The sequence below is a fragment of the Pristiophorus japonicus genome, chromosome 11 (assembly GCF_044704955.1).
Source record: "Pristiophorus japonicus isolate sPriJap1 chromosome 11, sPriJap1.hap1, whole genome shotgun sequence".
In the NCBI taxonomy this organism is placed as follows: domain Eukaryota; kingdom Metazoa; phylum Chordata; class Chondrichthyes; family Pristiophoridae; genus Pristiophorus; species Pristiophorus japonicus.
Genome location: NC_091987.1, coordinates 125,667,944 through 125,684,319, shown reverse-complemented (window position 1 = coordinate 125,684,319; position 16,376 = coordinate 125,667,944). Strand labels below are relative to the sequence as shown.

Sequence of the window (16,376 nt, the reverse complement as noted above, 5' to 3'; positions counted from 1 at the left end):
GTATTGCTGTTTGTGGGACTTTGCTGTGTGAATATTGGCTGCTGCGTTTCCTACATACTGTCCTTCAGTTTAAGAGACCATAGAACACAGTGTCTGCCAAACTTAAAATCAGAGATTAATAGAGATAAATGTAGCTCTAACACGTTATTTCCCCCTTCAACTAGCAGCACGCCACTCCTTGCTCAGGCTCAGAGAATCCTGCACTCTTTAATTTATTCCTTGGATGTGGGTGTCGCTGTTTTATTGCCCATCCCTAGTTGTGTTTAAGCTGGTGGTGGTGAGCCGCCTTCTTGAACCAGTGCAGTCTGTTTGGTGAAGATGTTCCCACAGCCTCCTTAGTCCTCCACCTCCCTGGTCCTGGAAGCAAGTTTGAGATTTAAAATAAAATATCTATTTTGAGGAGGAGGAGGAGGAGGATGATGATTTTGAGGAGGAGGAGGAGGAGGATGATGATTTTGAGGAGGAGGAGGAGGATGATGATGATTTTGAGGAGGAGGAGGAGGATGATGATGATTTTGAGGAGGAGGAGGAGGATGATGATGATTTTGAGGAGGAGGAGGATGATGATTTTGAGGAGGAGGAGGATGATGATTTTGAGGAGGAGGAGGATGATGATTTTGAGGAGGAGGAGGATGATGATTTTGAGGAGGAGGAGGAGGATGATGATTTTGAGGAGGAGGAGGATGATGATTTTGAGGAGGAGGAGGATGATGATTTTGAGGAGGAGGAGGATGATGATTTTGAGGAGGAGGAGGATGATGATTTTGAGGAGGAGGAGGATGATGATTTTGAGGAGGAGGAGGATGATGATTTTGAGGAGGAGGAGGATGATGATTTTGAGGAGGAGGAGGATGATGATTTTGAGGAGGAGGAGGATGATGATTTTGAGGAGGAGGAGGATGATGATTTTGAGGAGGAGGAGGATGATGATTTTGAGGAGGAGGAGGATGATGATTTTGAGGAGGAGGAGGATGATGATTTTGAGGAGGAGGAGGATGATGATTTTGAGGAGGAGGAGGATGATGATTTTGAGGAGGAGGAGGATGATGATTTTGAGGAGGAGGAGGATGATGATTTTGAGGAGGAGGAGGATGATGATTTTGAGGAGGAGGAGGATGATGATTTTGAGGAGGAGGAGGATGATGATTTTGAGGAGGAGGAGGATGATGATTTTGAGGAGGAGGAGGATGATGATTTTGAGGAGGAGGAGGATGATGATTTTGAGGAGGAGGATGATGATTTTGAGGAGGAGGATGATGATTTTGAGGAGGAGGAGGATGATTTTGAGGAGGAGGAGGATGATGATTTTGAGGAGGAGGAGGATGATGATTTTGAGGAGGAGGAGGATGATGATTTTGAGGAGGAGGAGGATGATGATTTTGAGGAGGAGGAGGATGATGATTTTGAGGAGGAGGAGGATGATGATTTTGAGGAGGAGGAGGATGATGATTTTGAGGAGGAGGAGGAGGATGATTTTGAGGAGGAGGAGGAGGATGATTTTGAGGAGGAGGAGGAGGATGATGATTTTGAGGAGGAGGAGGAGGATGATGATTTTGAGGAGGAGGATGAGGATGATGATTTTGAGGAGGAGGAGGAGGAGGATGATGATTTTGAGGAGGAGGATGATGATTTTGAGGAGGAGGAGGAGGATGCTGATGATTTTGAGGAGGAGGAGGAGGATGCTGATTTTGAGGAGGAGGAGGAGGAGGATTTTGAGGAGGAGGAGGAGGATGATGATGATTTTGAGGAGGAGGATGATGATGATTTTGAGGAGGAGGAGGAGGATGATTTTGAGGAGGAGGAGGAGGATGATTTTGAGGAGGAGGAGGATGATGATTTTGAGGAGGAGGAGGATGATGATTTTGAGGAGGAGGAGGAGGAGGATGATTTTGAGGAGGAGGAGGAGGATGATGATTTTGAGGAGGAGGAGGATGATGATGATTTTGAGGAGGAGGAGGAGGAGGATTTTGAGGAGGAGGAGGATGATGATTTTGAGGAGGAGGAGGAGGATGATGATTTTGAGGAGGAGGATGATTTTGAGGAGGAGGAGGAGGATGATTTTGAGGAGGAGGAGGAGGATGATTTTGAGGAGGAGGAGGAGGATGATTTTGAGGAGGAGGAGGAGGATGATTTTGAGGAGGAGGAGGAGGATGATTTTGAGGAGGAGGAGGAGGATGATTTTGAGGAGGAGGAGGAGGATGATTTTGAGGATGAGGAGGAGGATGATTTTGAGGAGGAGGAGGAGGAGGATGATTTTGAGGAGGAGGAGGAGGAGGATGATTTTGAGGAGGAGGAGGAGGATGATTTTGAGGAGGAGGAGGAGGATGATTTTGAGGAGGAGGAGGAGGATGATTTTGAGGAGGAGGAGGAGGATGATTTTGAGGAGGAGGAGGAGGATGATTTTGAGGAGGAGGAGGATGATTTTGAGGAGGAGGAGGAGGATGATTTTGAGGAGGAGGAGGAGGATGATTTTGAGGAGGAGGAGGATGATTTTGAGGAGGAGGAGGATGATTTTGAGGAGGAGGAGGAGGATGATTTTGAGGAGGAGGAGGAGGATGATGATTTTGAGGAGGAGGAGGAGGATGATGATTTTGAGGAGGAGGAGGAGGATGATGATTTTGCGGAGGAGGAGGAGGATGATGATTTTGAGAATGATTTTGCGGAGGAGGGGGAGGATGATTTTGCGGAGGAGGGGGAGGATGATTTTGCGGAGGAGGGGGAGGATGATTTTGCGGAGGAGGGGGAGGATGATTTTGCGGAGGAGGGGGAGGATGATTTTGCGGAGGAGGGGGAGGATGATTTTGCGGAGGAGGGGGAGGATGATTTTGCGGAGGAGGGGGAGGATGATTTTGCGGAGGAGGGGGAGGATGATTTTGCGGAGGAGGGGGAGGATGATTTTGCGGAGGAGGGGGAGGATGATTTTGCGGAGGAGGGGGAGGATGATTTTGCGGAGGAGGGGGAGGATGATTTTGCGGAGGAGGGGGAGGATGATTTTGCGGAGGAGGGGGAGGATGATTTTGCGGAGGAGGGGGAGGATGATTTTGCGGAGGAGGGGGAGGATGATTTTGCGGAGGAGGGGGAGGATGATTTTGCGGAGGAGGGGGAGGATGATTTTGCGGAGGAGGGGGAGGATGATTTTGCGGAGGAGGGGGAGGATGATTTTGCGGAGGAGGGGGAGGATGATTTTGCGGAGGAGGGGGAGGATGATTTTGCGGAGGAGGGGGAGGATGATTTTGCGGAGGAGGGGGAGGATGATTTTGCGGAGGAGGGGGAGGATGATTTTGCGGAGGAGGGGGAGGATGATTTTGCGGAGGAGGGGGAGGATGATTTTGCGGAGGAGGGGGAGGATGATTTTGCGGAGGAGGGGGAGGATGATTTTGCGGAGGAGGGGGAGGATGATTTTGCGGAGGAGGGGGAGGATGATTTTGCGGAGGAGGGGGAGGATGATTTTGCGGAGGAGGGGGAGGATGATTTTGCGGAGGAGGGGGAGGATGATTTTGCGGAGGAGGGGGAGGATGATTTTGCGGAGGAGGGGGAGGATGATTTTGCGGAGGAGGGGGAGGATGATTTTGCGGAGGAGGGGGAGGATGATTTTGCGGAGGAGGGGGAGGATGATTTTGCGGAGGAGGGGGAGGATGATTTTGCGGAGGAGGGGGAGGATGATTTTGCGGAGGAGGGGGAGGATGATTTTGCGGAGGAGGGGGAGGATGATTTTGCGGAGGAGGGGGAGGATGATTTTGCGGAGGAGGGGGAGGATGATTTTGCGGAGGAGGGGGAGGATGATTTTGCGGAGGAGGGGGAGGATGATTTTGCGGAGGAGGGGGAGGATGATTTTGCGGAGGAGGGGGAGGATGATTTTGCGGAGGAGGGGGAGGATGATTTTGCGGAGGAGGGGGAGGATGATTTTGCGGAGGAGGGGGAGGATGATTTTGCGGAGGAGGGGGAGGATGATTTTGCGGAGGAGGAGGAGGAGGAGGATGATTTTGCGGAGGAGGAGGAGGAGGAGGATGATTTTGCGGAGGAGGAGGAGGAGGAGGATGATTTTGCGGAGGAGGAGGAGGAGGAGGATGATTTTGCGGAGGAGGAGGAGGAGTTTTGCGGAGGAGGAGGAGAGGAGGATGATTTTGAGGAGGAGGAGGAGGAGAGGATGATTTTGAGGAGGAGGGAGGAGGGGATGATTTTGAGGAGGAGGGGAGGATGATGATTTTGCGGAGGAGGAGGAGGATGATTTTGAGGAGGAGGAGGAGGATGATTTTGAGGAGGAGGAGGAGGATGATTTTGAGGAGGAGGAGGAAGGAGGATGATTTTGAGGAGGAGGAGGATGATTTTGAGGAGGAGGAGGAGGATTTTGAGGAGGAGGAGGAGGATTTGAGGAGGAGGAGGATGATTTTGAGGAGGAGGAGGATGATTTTGCGGAGGAGAGGAGGAGGAGGATGATTTTGAGGAGGAGGAGGAGGAGGATGATTTTGAGGAGGAGGAGGAGGAGGATGATTTTGAGGAGGAGGAGGGAGGATGATTTTGAGGAGGAGGAGGAGGAGGATTTTGAGGAGGAGGAGGAGGAGGAGGATGATTTTGAGGAGGAGGAGGAGGAGGATGATTTTGAGGAGGAGGAGGAGGAGGATGATTTTGAGGAGGAGGAGGAGGATGATTTTGGGAGGAGGAGGAGGAGGATGATTTTGAGGAGGAGGAGGAGGAGGATGATTTTGAGGAGAGGAGGAGGAGGATGATTTTGAGGAGGAGGAGGAGGATGATTTTGAGGAGGAGGGAGGAGGAGGATGATTTTGAGGAGGAGGAGGAGGAGGATGATTTTGAGGAGGAGGAGGAGGAGGATGATTTTGAGGAGGAGGAGGAGGAGGATGATTTTGAGGAGGAGGAGGAGGAGGATGATTTTGAGGAGGAGGAGGAGGAGGATGATTTTGAGGAGGAGGAGGAGGAGGATGATTTTGAGGAGGAGGAGGAGGAGGTGATTTTGAGGAGGAGGAGGAGGAGGATGATTTTGAGGAGGAGGAGGAGGAGGATGATTTTGAGGAGGAGGAGGAGGAGGATGATTTTGAGGAGGAGGAGGAGGAGGATGATTTTGAGGAGGAGGAGGAGGATGATTTTGAGGAGGAGGAGGAGGATGATTTTGAGGAGGAGGAGGAGGATGATTTTGAGGAGGAGGAGGAGGATGATTTTGAGGAGGAGGAGGAGGATGATTTTGAGGAGGAGGATGATGATATGATTTTGAGGAGGATGAGGAGGAGGAGGATTTTGAGGAGGAGGAGGAGGATTTTGAGGAGGAGGATGAGGAGGAGGATGATTTTGAGGAGGAGGAGGATGATTTTGAGGAGGAGGAGGATGATGATGATTTTGAGGAGGAGGAGGAGGAGGAGGATTTTGAGGAGGAGAGATTTTGAGGAGGAGGAGGAGGATTTTGAGGAGGAGGAGGATTTTGAGGAGGAGGAAGGAGGATTTTGAGGAGGAGGAGGAGGATGATTTTGAGGAGAGGATGATTTTGAGGAGGAGGATGAGGAGGAGGATGATTTTGAGGAGGAGGATGATTTTGAGGAGGAGGATGAGGAGGATGATTTTGAGAGGAGGAGATGATTTTGAGGAGGAGGATGATTTTGAGGAGGAGGATGATTTTGAGGAGGAGGATGATTTTGAGGAGGAGGATGATTTTGAGGAGGAGGATGATTTTGAGGAGGAGGATGATTTTGAGGAGGAGGATGATTTTGAGGAGGAGGATGAGGATGATTTTGAGGAGGAGGAGGATGATTTTGAGGAGGAGGAGGAGGAGGATGATTTTGAGGAGGAGGAGGAGGAGGATGATTTTGAGGAGGAGGATGATTTTGAGGAGGAGGATGGACGAGGTGTGAGGATTTACTGTGGGGAGGGAGGGAGAGTGTGGATTTACGGGGGCGGGGGAGAGAACTTTAATGGTAGCTCGTTCCAGCTCGCAGCAGGTTCTTTGGAATGTAATTGGGTAGAAAGGATTTGCATAACCACCAATTAGAAACAGAAAGCACAGACTTGGCCAATAAGGACGGAAAGACAATTAACCAATAAGCAGGAAGAATATTGACAGTCCCATTATACAGAGACAGTAGATGCTCAAATTTATATAAAATGCTGCATTGATGAATTTTATATTCACTGAAAGAAAGACTTTCTTTCATATCGTGCTTTTCGCGACCTCAAGACATCCCAAAGTGCTTTACAGCCAATTGGATTATTTTGAAGTTTAACCATGTTGTAGGAAATTGGTCGATCTCTTTGAAAGGAAAAGCTATTCTTCCACATTTCTGCTATTCAGAGTCAAGATTAAGCTCTCTCTGATCAGGATAGGACTGGTTAGGTACAGAGAAAAGCTTCCTCTTGATTGGCCCTCAATTTGACCCCCAACTCTGGAGAGTCCCAGTGGTCCCTCTGCTCTGTCTGGCTGAGGTGGTCAGTTGGTGCTGAGGTTTAGATGATTTGTGCTGCTGTATGCAGACTAGGACTGAGGTTGAGTTACCATGTGTTATGTATGTAAACTTTATAGTGTAAGACTTGCGCACTTGTTGGAGACCCAAGGGTCACCTGCACACCTCGTGCAAGCAGGTATAAAAGGTTGTCTGCCATGCTGCTGCTTCACTCTAGAGTTTCATTAAAGAGAGTAAGGTCACATCAGTTTGAGCTTACAGCATACAGTCTTGTTGAGTTATTCTGAACATAACACCATGGAACTTTACAGCGCAGCAGGAGGCCATTTGCCCCATCGTGCCTTTGGTGGCTCGTTGCTAGTTTGCTCACCTTAGTTTCACACTGGATCTTTTCTGCCCACCACAGAGAAGTGACTTCCATTCCCTTTATTCTAAGAAGCATTCAAACCCAGGACCCAATAGTCTTAAACCCAATGTGCCACCAGTCCCCAACCATTGAATTGCTGCCTTCACCCCCGCCAGAAACCTTTTTTCAAAGTAAATTATTTCACCAACCAGGTTCAACTTTTTTACCTCCATTTTATTTTCACTTCTCTTGTTACTCTAGTCTCCCAGCTCCCCCTATACTTCCCCATATACTTACAGTACTCATCATGGATGAAGATAATTAACCAATGCCAGAGAGCAACTCGCTACCACACGTGGAGTTGAGGTGAGTCACATAATTGCATTTAAGGGGAAGCTGGATAAGTACCTGAGGGAGAAAGGAATAGAAGGAGATGCTGAGAGTTCGATGAAGTAGGGTAGGAGGAGGCTCATGTGAAATATAAACACCGATATAGACTATTTGGGCCGAATGGCGTGTTTCTGTGCTGGACATTCAATATCATTCTGTGTGAAATACAATTTAATGCCCAAATTTTGAAATGCAATGCTTGCATGAATCTCGGCAGTCAACTTTATAGCATCGTGACTTGCTTATCTCACTTGTAGCCCCGATTTTAACCTAACCTGCCCAGCAGAAACAGGGCGGGTTCAGAGTCGGAGGCCTGTTTTACATCTTTCCTAATTTTACCTCCTATTGAAGCCAATGGAGAGCACCTCCCAAACCAGCCACCTCCACCACCTAGAAGGACAATGGTGCATGGCAAAAAGGGTGACCTTCAAGTCACACTGGAACTCCCTACCGAACAGCACTGTGGAAGCACCTTCACCACACGGAATGCAGTGGTGCAAGCAGTTCTCCCATCACCACCTCAAGAGTAACTCGTGCTGGACAATAAATGCCAGGCCTTGCCAGCAACGCCCACATCCCGAGAATTAATTTCTTTTAAATGGAGGGTAAAATTGGGCGGGATACCAAGCTAACACGCCACCCTAACCCACCAAGGTTCTCACCATGGGGTTTAGGCTTCTGGACACTGCCTTCCTGCTGCGTCAGCAAGCTGAATCCTAATGGGGTTTGTCCTCCAGGAACTGGAGAGCGGCACATCAGACTTTAAGGCTTTCATTTAATAATACATCAAGGAGCCATACCCTGTCATGTGCTGTCATCTCACATATAAAGCACACAGTTTGCACTGGGAGCTTACCTCAGTGCCTTGTACAAAATGTTTGACTTGAGTGCCAGCCCTGGCTCAGTGGGTAGCACTCTTGCCTTAGAGTCTGAAGGTTGTGGGTTCAAGTCCCACTTCAGAAACTTGAGCACATAATCTAGGCTGACACTCCAGTTCAATACTGAAAATGCTGCGCTGTCAGAGGTGCTGCTGTTCAAGTGAAACGTTAAACCGAGACCCCGTCTTGCCCTGCCGGGTGGACATAAAAGATGCCATGGCACTATTTTGCATAGCAAAGGCGTTCTCCCCGGTGTCCCAGGCAATATTTATCCCTCAACCAACATTACTGAACAGATTATCTGCTCTTCGGCACATTGCTGTTTGTGGGAACTTGCTGTGTGCAAATTGGCTGCCACATTTCCTATATTACAACTTCAGAAAGTACTTAATTTGTTGTAAAGCACTTTGGGATGTCCTGAGATCATGAAAGGCGCTATATAGATGCAAGTCTTTCATTTCTTTAAGGTGAACCATGTAAGTTTTGTTTTGCATAAAATGCAATATTCTGCCTTGAGAAATAATTTTCCAGTGAGATCTACGCAGCAAATGGTGCGAGAAACAAAATGTCAGTGTCTATATTTTTATGGAGGAGAATTCAAGAAACCATTTTAATGAGAGTGGAATTGCATTCTGATTAATAAAGGCTCTTTATACATTGGGATTGTGTGTTTTGTGGAGGGGTTGTTTCATATTTAAGACGGGCTAATTGCAGTGTTTGCAGAGTGTGTGTGAGAACGAAGGCGGGAATGTGTGTACGTGTCTGTACGTGAACTGATAGTGAATTTATTTTTGTGTTGCAAAACTGTGTAGTTGGGTAGGTGACTTTCAACTGTGGGCAGATCTCTCACACAGTGGGTCGTAGAAATCTGGAACTCTCTCTCCCCCAAAAGGCTGTAGATGTTGGGATGATGGGAGCTTTCAAGACTGAGATCGATAGATTTTTGTTACGGTACAGGTTTCGAGGGATAGGGTGAATAAATGGAGTTGTGGTACACATCAGCTATGATCAAATTACATAGAATTTACAGCACAGAAACAGGCCATTCAGCCCATCTGGTCTATGTCTGCGTTCATGCTCCACATGAGCCTCCTCCCACCCTATCAACATATCCTATTCCTTTCTCCCTCATATCTTTATCTAGCTTCCCCTTCAAGGCGCCTATACTATTCACCTCAACCATCCCACGTGGTAACAGGTTCCACATTCTAACCACTAATTGACTGGCGGAACAGGCTGGAGGGGCCAACTGTTCTTCTAACATAGCATTGCATTAGAACTCTTATCGAGCCATTTCAAGTTCACAAATCTCTGAATCTAGTTCATAAGAGCTATGGAAATAATGGACAGGGGTCACATGATTTAAAAACAAAACTGTTTGACTGGAACATTAATAAAGTCGTTTCTCTTCCCGCCTCCTTTTGTAACAATTATTTCTGGCCTTTTCTCTCCCTGTCATGGTTCTTTGGATCACTGTGTGCTTTGTGCTGCCTCACCAGAGGCACCATTCTTAATGGGTAATGCTCGGCCACAAGTGTCAATGGGCCACTCCCCTCCTCATGCATGGAGTTTCCAATAGGACTCTGATCAGGAGGCATAACCCTGGCTGATATATCGTCGCCACTCCTCTGATCCAGAGACACTAAAGCAAATTGGTGAACTCTTGCTTCTGCCCTGACTGAAACTATTGAACCCGGCACAAGGCTGGGGACCGAACCGGGGCGGGGGGGGGGGTGGTGGCGGCCTGCATTACATAGTCAGCCATTGGCTCACTGGTGAGCACTCTCGCCTCTGAGTCAGTGGGTCGTGGGTTTCAAGTCACACTCTAGAGACTTGAGTACATCTTCTAGGCTGACACTTCACTACTGCACATCTTTTAGGTGAGACGATAAACCAAGGTCCCATTTGTGCTCTCGGGTGCATGTAAAAGATCCCCCACTGGCACTATTTGAAGACCGAGAGAGTCCTCCCCAGAATCGCAGTCATTGTTACATTGCTGTTTGGGATCTTGTGGTGTGCAAATTGTCTGATGCACCACCTGTGTTACAGCAGCGATCGCACTTCAAAAGTACTTCATTGGCTGTAAAGCGCTTTGCGATGACCTTTGGCCATGAAAGGCTCTATATAAATGCATGCCCTTCCTGCTCTTTTAGTACACCACACCTGGCAGTGCTTTTCCTCACCCACCCTCAGGAGAGCGAGTAGGTTTCTCACAAATGACTTGTGAGCCAGTGCAGTTTATTTTCCTGTGCCGCCTAGGGTAAGGAGCAAGGTTTTCAGTGGTGGCTGTGATGTTGGAGAGGAATCGGTGTGGGGAAGCTGGAATCTGGCTGGCTTGTGTTTTTGGGCCTGCGAGGGACAGCAAGCCTCACTACTGGTTTCTCATACCCCTCGCTAGACTTTGCACTGCTGAACTTTTCCCATTGTTTTGTTGTGGTAAATGTGATTTCTGTATGAGGGAACGAAGATGTTGGTCATTATAATCGGATTAAATGCAATGCACCCGTTCTTGTCACCGTCAAGGTCACGAGTACCCAAAGTAAGGGTCTGTGCAAGGCTCTTTCTGTCAAATATTAAACAACTCAGCAGCTTATTTTGCTAAATCCTTCTGATTTGCAGAAAAGTCAACACCAAAAACCCTTCTCCGCTCTTGGAACGAAGGTCTGAGTGAGGTGTGAGGTACAGGAAAATTTTCATTTAATGCTCCTTCCCCCGTACCCTGCAATGTAAACTTGAAATAAATAACTTACATTTATATAGCGCCTTGCATGACCACAGAATGTCCCAGAGCGCTTTACAGTCAATGAAGTACTTTTTGAAGTGAAGCCACTGATGAAATGTCAGAAGCTCAGCAGCCATCTTGTGCACAGCAAGCTTCTGTAAACAGTAACATGATAATGACCAGATAATCTGCGTTTTACTGATGTTGGTTAAGGGATAAATATTGGCCACGTAAACAGGGAAAACTCTCCTGCTTTTTAACAAATAGAGCCATGGGATATTTTACCTCCCACTGAGTCCTCGGTCCAATGTCTCATCCAAAAGATGGCACCTTTGACAGTGCAGCACTTCCCTGTTGTGTCAGCCTCGATTATCTTAATATATTGGTTAAAATTGCCCTGTCATGGACTGTTATCTAAATATTATTTTTCTTAAAGTCTGGATTATGTGCTCAAATCTCTGGAGTGGGGCTTGAACCCACAACGTTCTGACTCGGAGGCGAGAGTGCTACCATTGAGTCACGGCTGACGTCGGCTGTGTCTTGTCGGATTCGCTGGGGTTGGCTGTCTGGGAGACCCAACCGAGGATGTGGAACGCTGCCAAAAACAGACCAACTCGTCGACTCATTTCATTTGGTTGTGGGATTTTGCTGTGCACAAACACCGCAATTGCTGACGTAACATTTCATCTTCCTCCTGTTCCTACAAAGGTGGGTGCATGGGGGTGAGACACAGAGCAGTCACAAGCTGATTGAACGGAACAGGCTCGAGGGGCTGAATGGCCGACCCCCGTTCCTCTGAAGATGAGCAGCGACAGGTTGTTTGGCTTTAAGGCACCAGACCGGAGCCTAGCCCTGTCCTCCACTGGCTGGCCACATGTGAACTATCCGACAGCACTCACTGAATCCCTGAAGCACTCTCTTTCCATCCCCTCCCTCCCCAGTGCCAAGTCTAGGAATACAGAGACTACCTACAACACCCTCCCGCCCCCATCAACGTCACCCTGGAAAGATTGTCTAACAGCGCATCAACCAGGAACCAAACGCTCTGCGTCTGCATGGCTTAATTTGCACCCCGATTCTAACAAACACCAACTCTCTCCTCCCCGACCCCTCTCCAGCTGCCCGCTCACTCCTTCCCCACTGTGCCTCCATTTTACACCACTCTGTCCCTCCTTCCCATCTGTACCTCACTTTCACCGCTCTCGGGATTTAAAGTGAATATAAACTGCTGGAGTAACAAGCTACAAAAGGAATCTTCCTAGTGATTGCTTTTGACAGGTTCAAGCTCATAAACTTATGACCGATTACAGTCAATGGCCTAAAATCAGCAGCACAATGTCTGGTTGCCTTCCTGTTCCAGTGACGGAATTGCCTTTGTTTCACCCAGTTCCTAATAATACAATGTGTCCCAGGTGTAAATGGGGCAAGTTCTCTTTCAAATGGAATGTATTTTATGATCCGTTGATTGCGGGGACAATACCTCTTCCAACTAGATGCAAAGTACCCAGGGTTATCCACGGGCCTGGTTGTGGCGTGTAGTAACGCTGAAGGGCGATAATAAATAGGTTCTCTCACCAGTCTGCTGCATTCCTCATTTGTGAATTTAAATGAAGTGATAGTTTACAGAGGCACTGTTGCTGTGGCAACGTGTCATGTGTCGGCAGGGTGCCCAGCGATTGGCTCACTGCCGACATGACATCATTACCTTTCTGGCTGCACTCCACTCTGTCATTTTATAGCCTGGAATGTGCAAGCTGGTCAACAGCTGAAAGAGAAAGATTAATGCTTTGTCAGAAAGTTTAAAAAAATTGTGCTCATTCAGGTGAAGGGTGTTGGTGCTGCCACCCAGTATCGGCATGAAGCACTTCCAGGTCATGGGTCACACAGCTACATGCAGAGTGGAGCTCCCGTTATTCTGCCTCCGGCAACGTCCCACGACCGAACCAGCCTGGCATATGTTTCAACGTTCCGTAACCAACTTCCATCCAAGGGAACAAAAGCAAAATACTGGAAATCTGAAATAAAGTCAGGAAATGCTGGAAACCATCAACTGCCGAGGGGGAGAGAAGCAGAGTTAACGTTTCGGCTCGATGTCCTTTCCTCAGAATATTGGTATTAAGTGCAGGATCAGGGGTACTCTTGCTTGCAGTAGACCCATGCCCACTAAGGAGCTCTCTTGAAACCACTCGACATCAGTACACATAGGGGGCCTTAATCCCAGCAGACTGCAGAGAATTTTCATCCTCATCAGCCTGGCCTGAATTTGAACCCAGGTCGCAGGGTTGACCCTCTGCTGTCTAATCCACTGCACTTTCCACTGCCCCTCCTGAAGAGGTTTGAATGAATTCGACCGTAAAAATGGAAAAAACGCACTGCAGAATGCGACGCTGCCATGGGTGGTAACTTGCTCCAGTTTCACTGAATTGGGATCCAAGTGCCTTTTCAGAGGGAGAAGCTCAGCTTCAAAACGTACCAGTGCAGGGAATATGATCCAGAGTCCTGAGCACATAATCCAGGCCCACCATGGCGATGCAGTACTGAGAGAGTGCGGCACTGTCGGAGGTGCTGTCTTTTGGATAAGACGTTAAACCGCGGCCCCATCTGCTCCCTCAGGTGGACGTAAAAGATCCCACAGCACTATTCAAAGAAGGGCAGGGATGTTCTCCCTGGTGTCCTGGTCAAGATGTATCTCTCAACTAAGAGATTATCCCTAAAAGAGATTATCTGATCGTTACCTCACTGCTGTTTGTGGGATCTTGCTCTGGGTAAATAGGCTGCCGCGTTTGGTTGTTATATGATTGGCACATTGTTCACATGCCCGACACAAGACTCCCAAAGCAAGCGCTCTACTCAGAACTCCTACACGGCAAGCGAGCCCCAGGTGAGCAGAGAAAATGTTTCTAGGACACCCTCAAAGCCTCCCTGATAAAATACAACATCCTCACCGACACCTGGAAGTCCCTGGACAAAGACCGCCCTAAGTGGAGGAAGAGCATCTGGGAGGGCGCTGAGCACCTCGAGTCTCGTCGCCAAGAGCATGCAGAAATCAAACGCAGACAGCAGAAGGAGCATGCGGAAAACCAAACTCCCCACCCACCCCTTCCTCCAACCACTGTCTGTCCCACCTGTGACAAAGACTGTAATTCCCATGTTGGACTGTTCAGTCACCTCAGAACTCGCTTTTAGAGTGGAAGCAAGTCTTCCTCGATTTCGAGGACTGCCTATGATGATGATGATGATTGGCCTAAAGAACAAATTGTGATTTGATCGGGCAATTGCGGGAGTAAGATGGGAGAAGGGAGATTGTCAAAATGGCCCAGAATAGTTTGCAGTTGGTAAACCCATTGAGGAGTGTCCTGTTTATCCAGCATTGGTATAGGTAACATGTAACATAAGAGAATATCATTTGCATAATTGGTTTCAGAAATCCAGTAAATACAGCAGTCTGTGCATCATTTTATTAAGTTACCCTGAAACTATCGGTGTAACTTTGTGGAAACTGTGAATTTGTAATTTTCATCTTCGACCAATAACAATAAATTGATAGATTAATTTCTTGTTGTCCAATACAACAACCACTAACCACATGTGCCTAGTTGGGAATCCAGATGTGGCTAACTGCATTTCTGATCAGCGAATAAACAATGAGTAATAGACACCGTCTTTGGACATGTGATCTCAATACTCATTACCACAGCGTGTGCTTGTGAACTTTGATCTTTTGGTGTGTTGGTAAGATGGTAAGACAAGAGTAACAGAATGTGCGAGTGTTTTTTGATCGATAGAAGTATTTTTCTTCCTTGTTACTGAATGGTGGTATATGTTAAGTAAATATACACACATTCAGTACATTTATTTGTATTTTGAGTGTATGTAAGGCGTTTTTTACTGAAATTAATGAACCTGATTAAAAGGATGTCTCTATAGTCACACCTGTGGCTAATCAGTGGTTTCTATTGGATAACTCTGGTGTATTGTACCTCATGAAACTGGTTTAAATTACTATAACATCCCTCAACCCTCAATAGAAGTCTACACCTGTCCTGTGCTGGAGATGTTATTGTCCCACTAAGCTGTATTAAAGGCTTCATTCTTGCGAGAGCTGAGCTAAGCTGCTTCAAGCTAAATATTTGTTAGTGCTGTTTTTGCATCTTATCTTTGCATTTGATTTATTGCTCGCCTATGTTCAAGTTTCTGTTTAACAATGAAAGAGGAGGAAGTTGTTCAGATTGGATTGTTTGCAAACTGCTGACAAGATCAGTGCGACCGGTTAGAATGCAGAGAATGTGTGGCTGTACTGAGAGTGTGCGCACAAGAGTGAGCAAGTGATCGCAGGTTTTTCTTATGGCTGTGAGAGTTGGATTTGACTGCACGTGATAGGCCTCAACTCCACTTTCCTGTCTGTTCCCCATAGCCTTTGACTCCCCTATAGTTCAAGAATCTGTCTATCTCAGCCTTGAATATATTAAATGACCCTGCTTCCACAGGGCAGAGAATTCCATAGATTTACAACCCTCAGAGAAGAAATTCTTCCTCATCTCTGTCTTAAATGGGCGACCCCTATTCTGAAACTATGCCCCCTAGTTCTAGATGGTCTATTGACCAGATAATCTGTTCTTGATGTTGATTGAGGAATGTAATGGCCAGGACACCGGGGATATCTCCTCTGCTCTTGTTTGAAATATTGCCATGGGATCTTTTGCGTCCACCTGAGAGAGCAGACGGGGCCTCGATTTAACGTCTCATCCGAAAGATGGCGCTCCCTCAGCACTGCACTGGAATGTCAGCCCAGAATTTTGTGCTCTAATCTCTGGAGTGGGACTGGAACCCACAACCTTCTGACTCCGAGACGAGCACGCTACCCACTGAGTGCTACCCACAGCTACCAATAATGACCAAATGATCTGTTTTAGTGATGTTGGTTGAGGGATCAATACTGGCCAGGACACCAGGGTCTCTGGAGTGGGCCTTTTGAACCCACGACCAGATGTGGCTCGCACACTCTGCAGTAAGTACTGGATTAATAATCCAGAGAACGCAAGTACAGATCCCACCATAGCAGTTTGAGAATTTTAATTCCGTTTGGGGGAAAAAAATTCTGGGAATAAAAAAAAAAACTGGTATCAGTAAAAGTTACCTTGAAACGGTAAAACCCAACTGGTTCACTAATGTCCATTAGGAAAGGAGCCCTGCTCTCCTCACCTGGTCTGGCCTATATATCACTAGTCCCACAGCAATATGGCTGATTCCTAACTGCGCTGTGAACATAACATAATAGGAGCAGGAGTAGGCCCCTCGAGCCTGCTCCGCCATTCAATAAGATTATGGCTGATCATTGACCTCAACTCCACTTTCCCGCCCAATCCCCATATCCCCATATCCCTTGTTTACCCTAGACTCCAAAAATCTATCGATCTCAGATTCACAGCCCTCAGGGCAGAGAATTCCAAAGATTCACAGTCCTCTGAGTGAAGAAGTTCCTCCTCATCTCTATCTTAAATGGTCATCCCCTTATCCTGAGACTGTGCCCCCTAGTTCTAGACACTCCAGCCAGGGTAAACAACGTCTCGGCATCGACCCTTTCAATCCCCTTTAGAATCTTATATATTTCAATGAGATCACCTCTCATTCATTTA

General features: G+C 47.5%; 1 protein-coding gene and 1 long non-coding RNA gene across 4 annotated transcripts in view; one reads left to right on the top strand and one right to left on the bottom strand.

The window, feature by feature from the left end:
* LOC139276264 (uncharacterized) overlaps positions 1–7,153 on the bottom strand; it is a 39,614-nt gene extending 32,461 nt beyond the window's left edge. The window contains exon 1 of the long non-coding RNA XR_011595882.1: positions 7,048–7,153. This is a non-coding gene — a long non-coding RNA (uncharacterized lncRNA). The remainder of the gene's footprint in view (positions 1–7,047) is intronic.
* The window catches only part of shroom2a (shroom family member 2a), a 234,219-nt gene that overhangs the window by 42,249 nt on the left and 175,594 nt on the right, over positions 1–16,376 (top strand). The window lies entirely within an intron of this gene.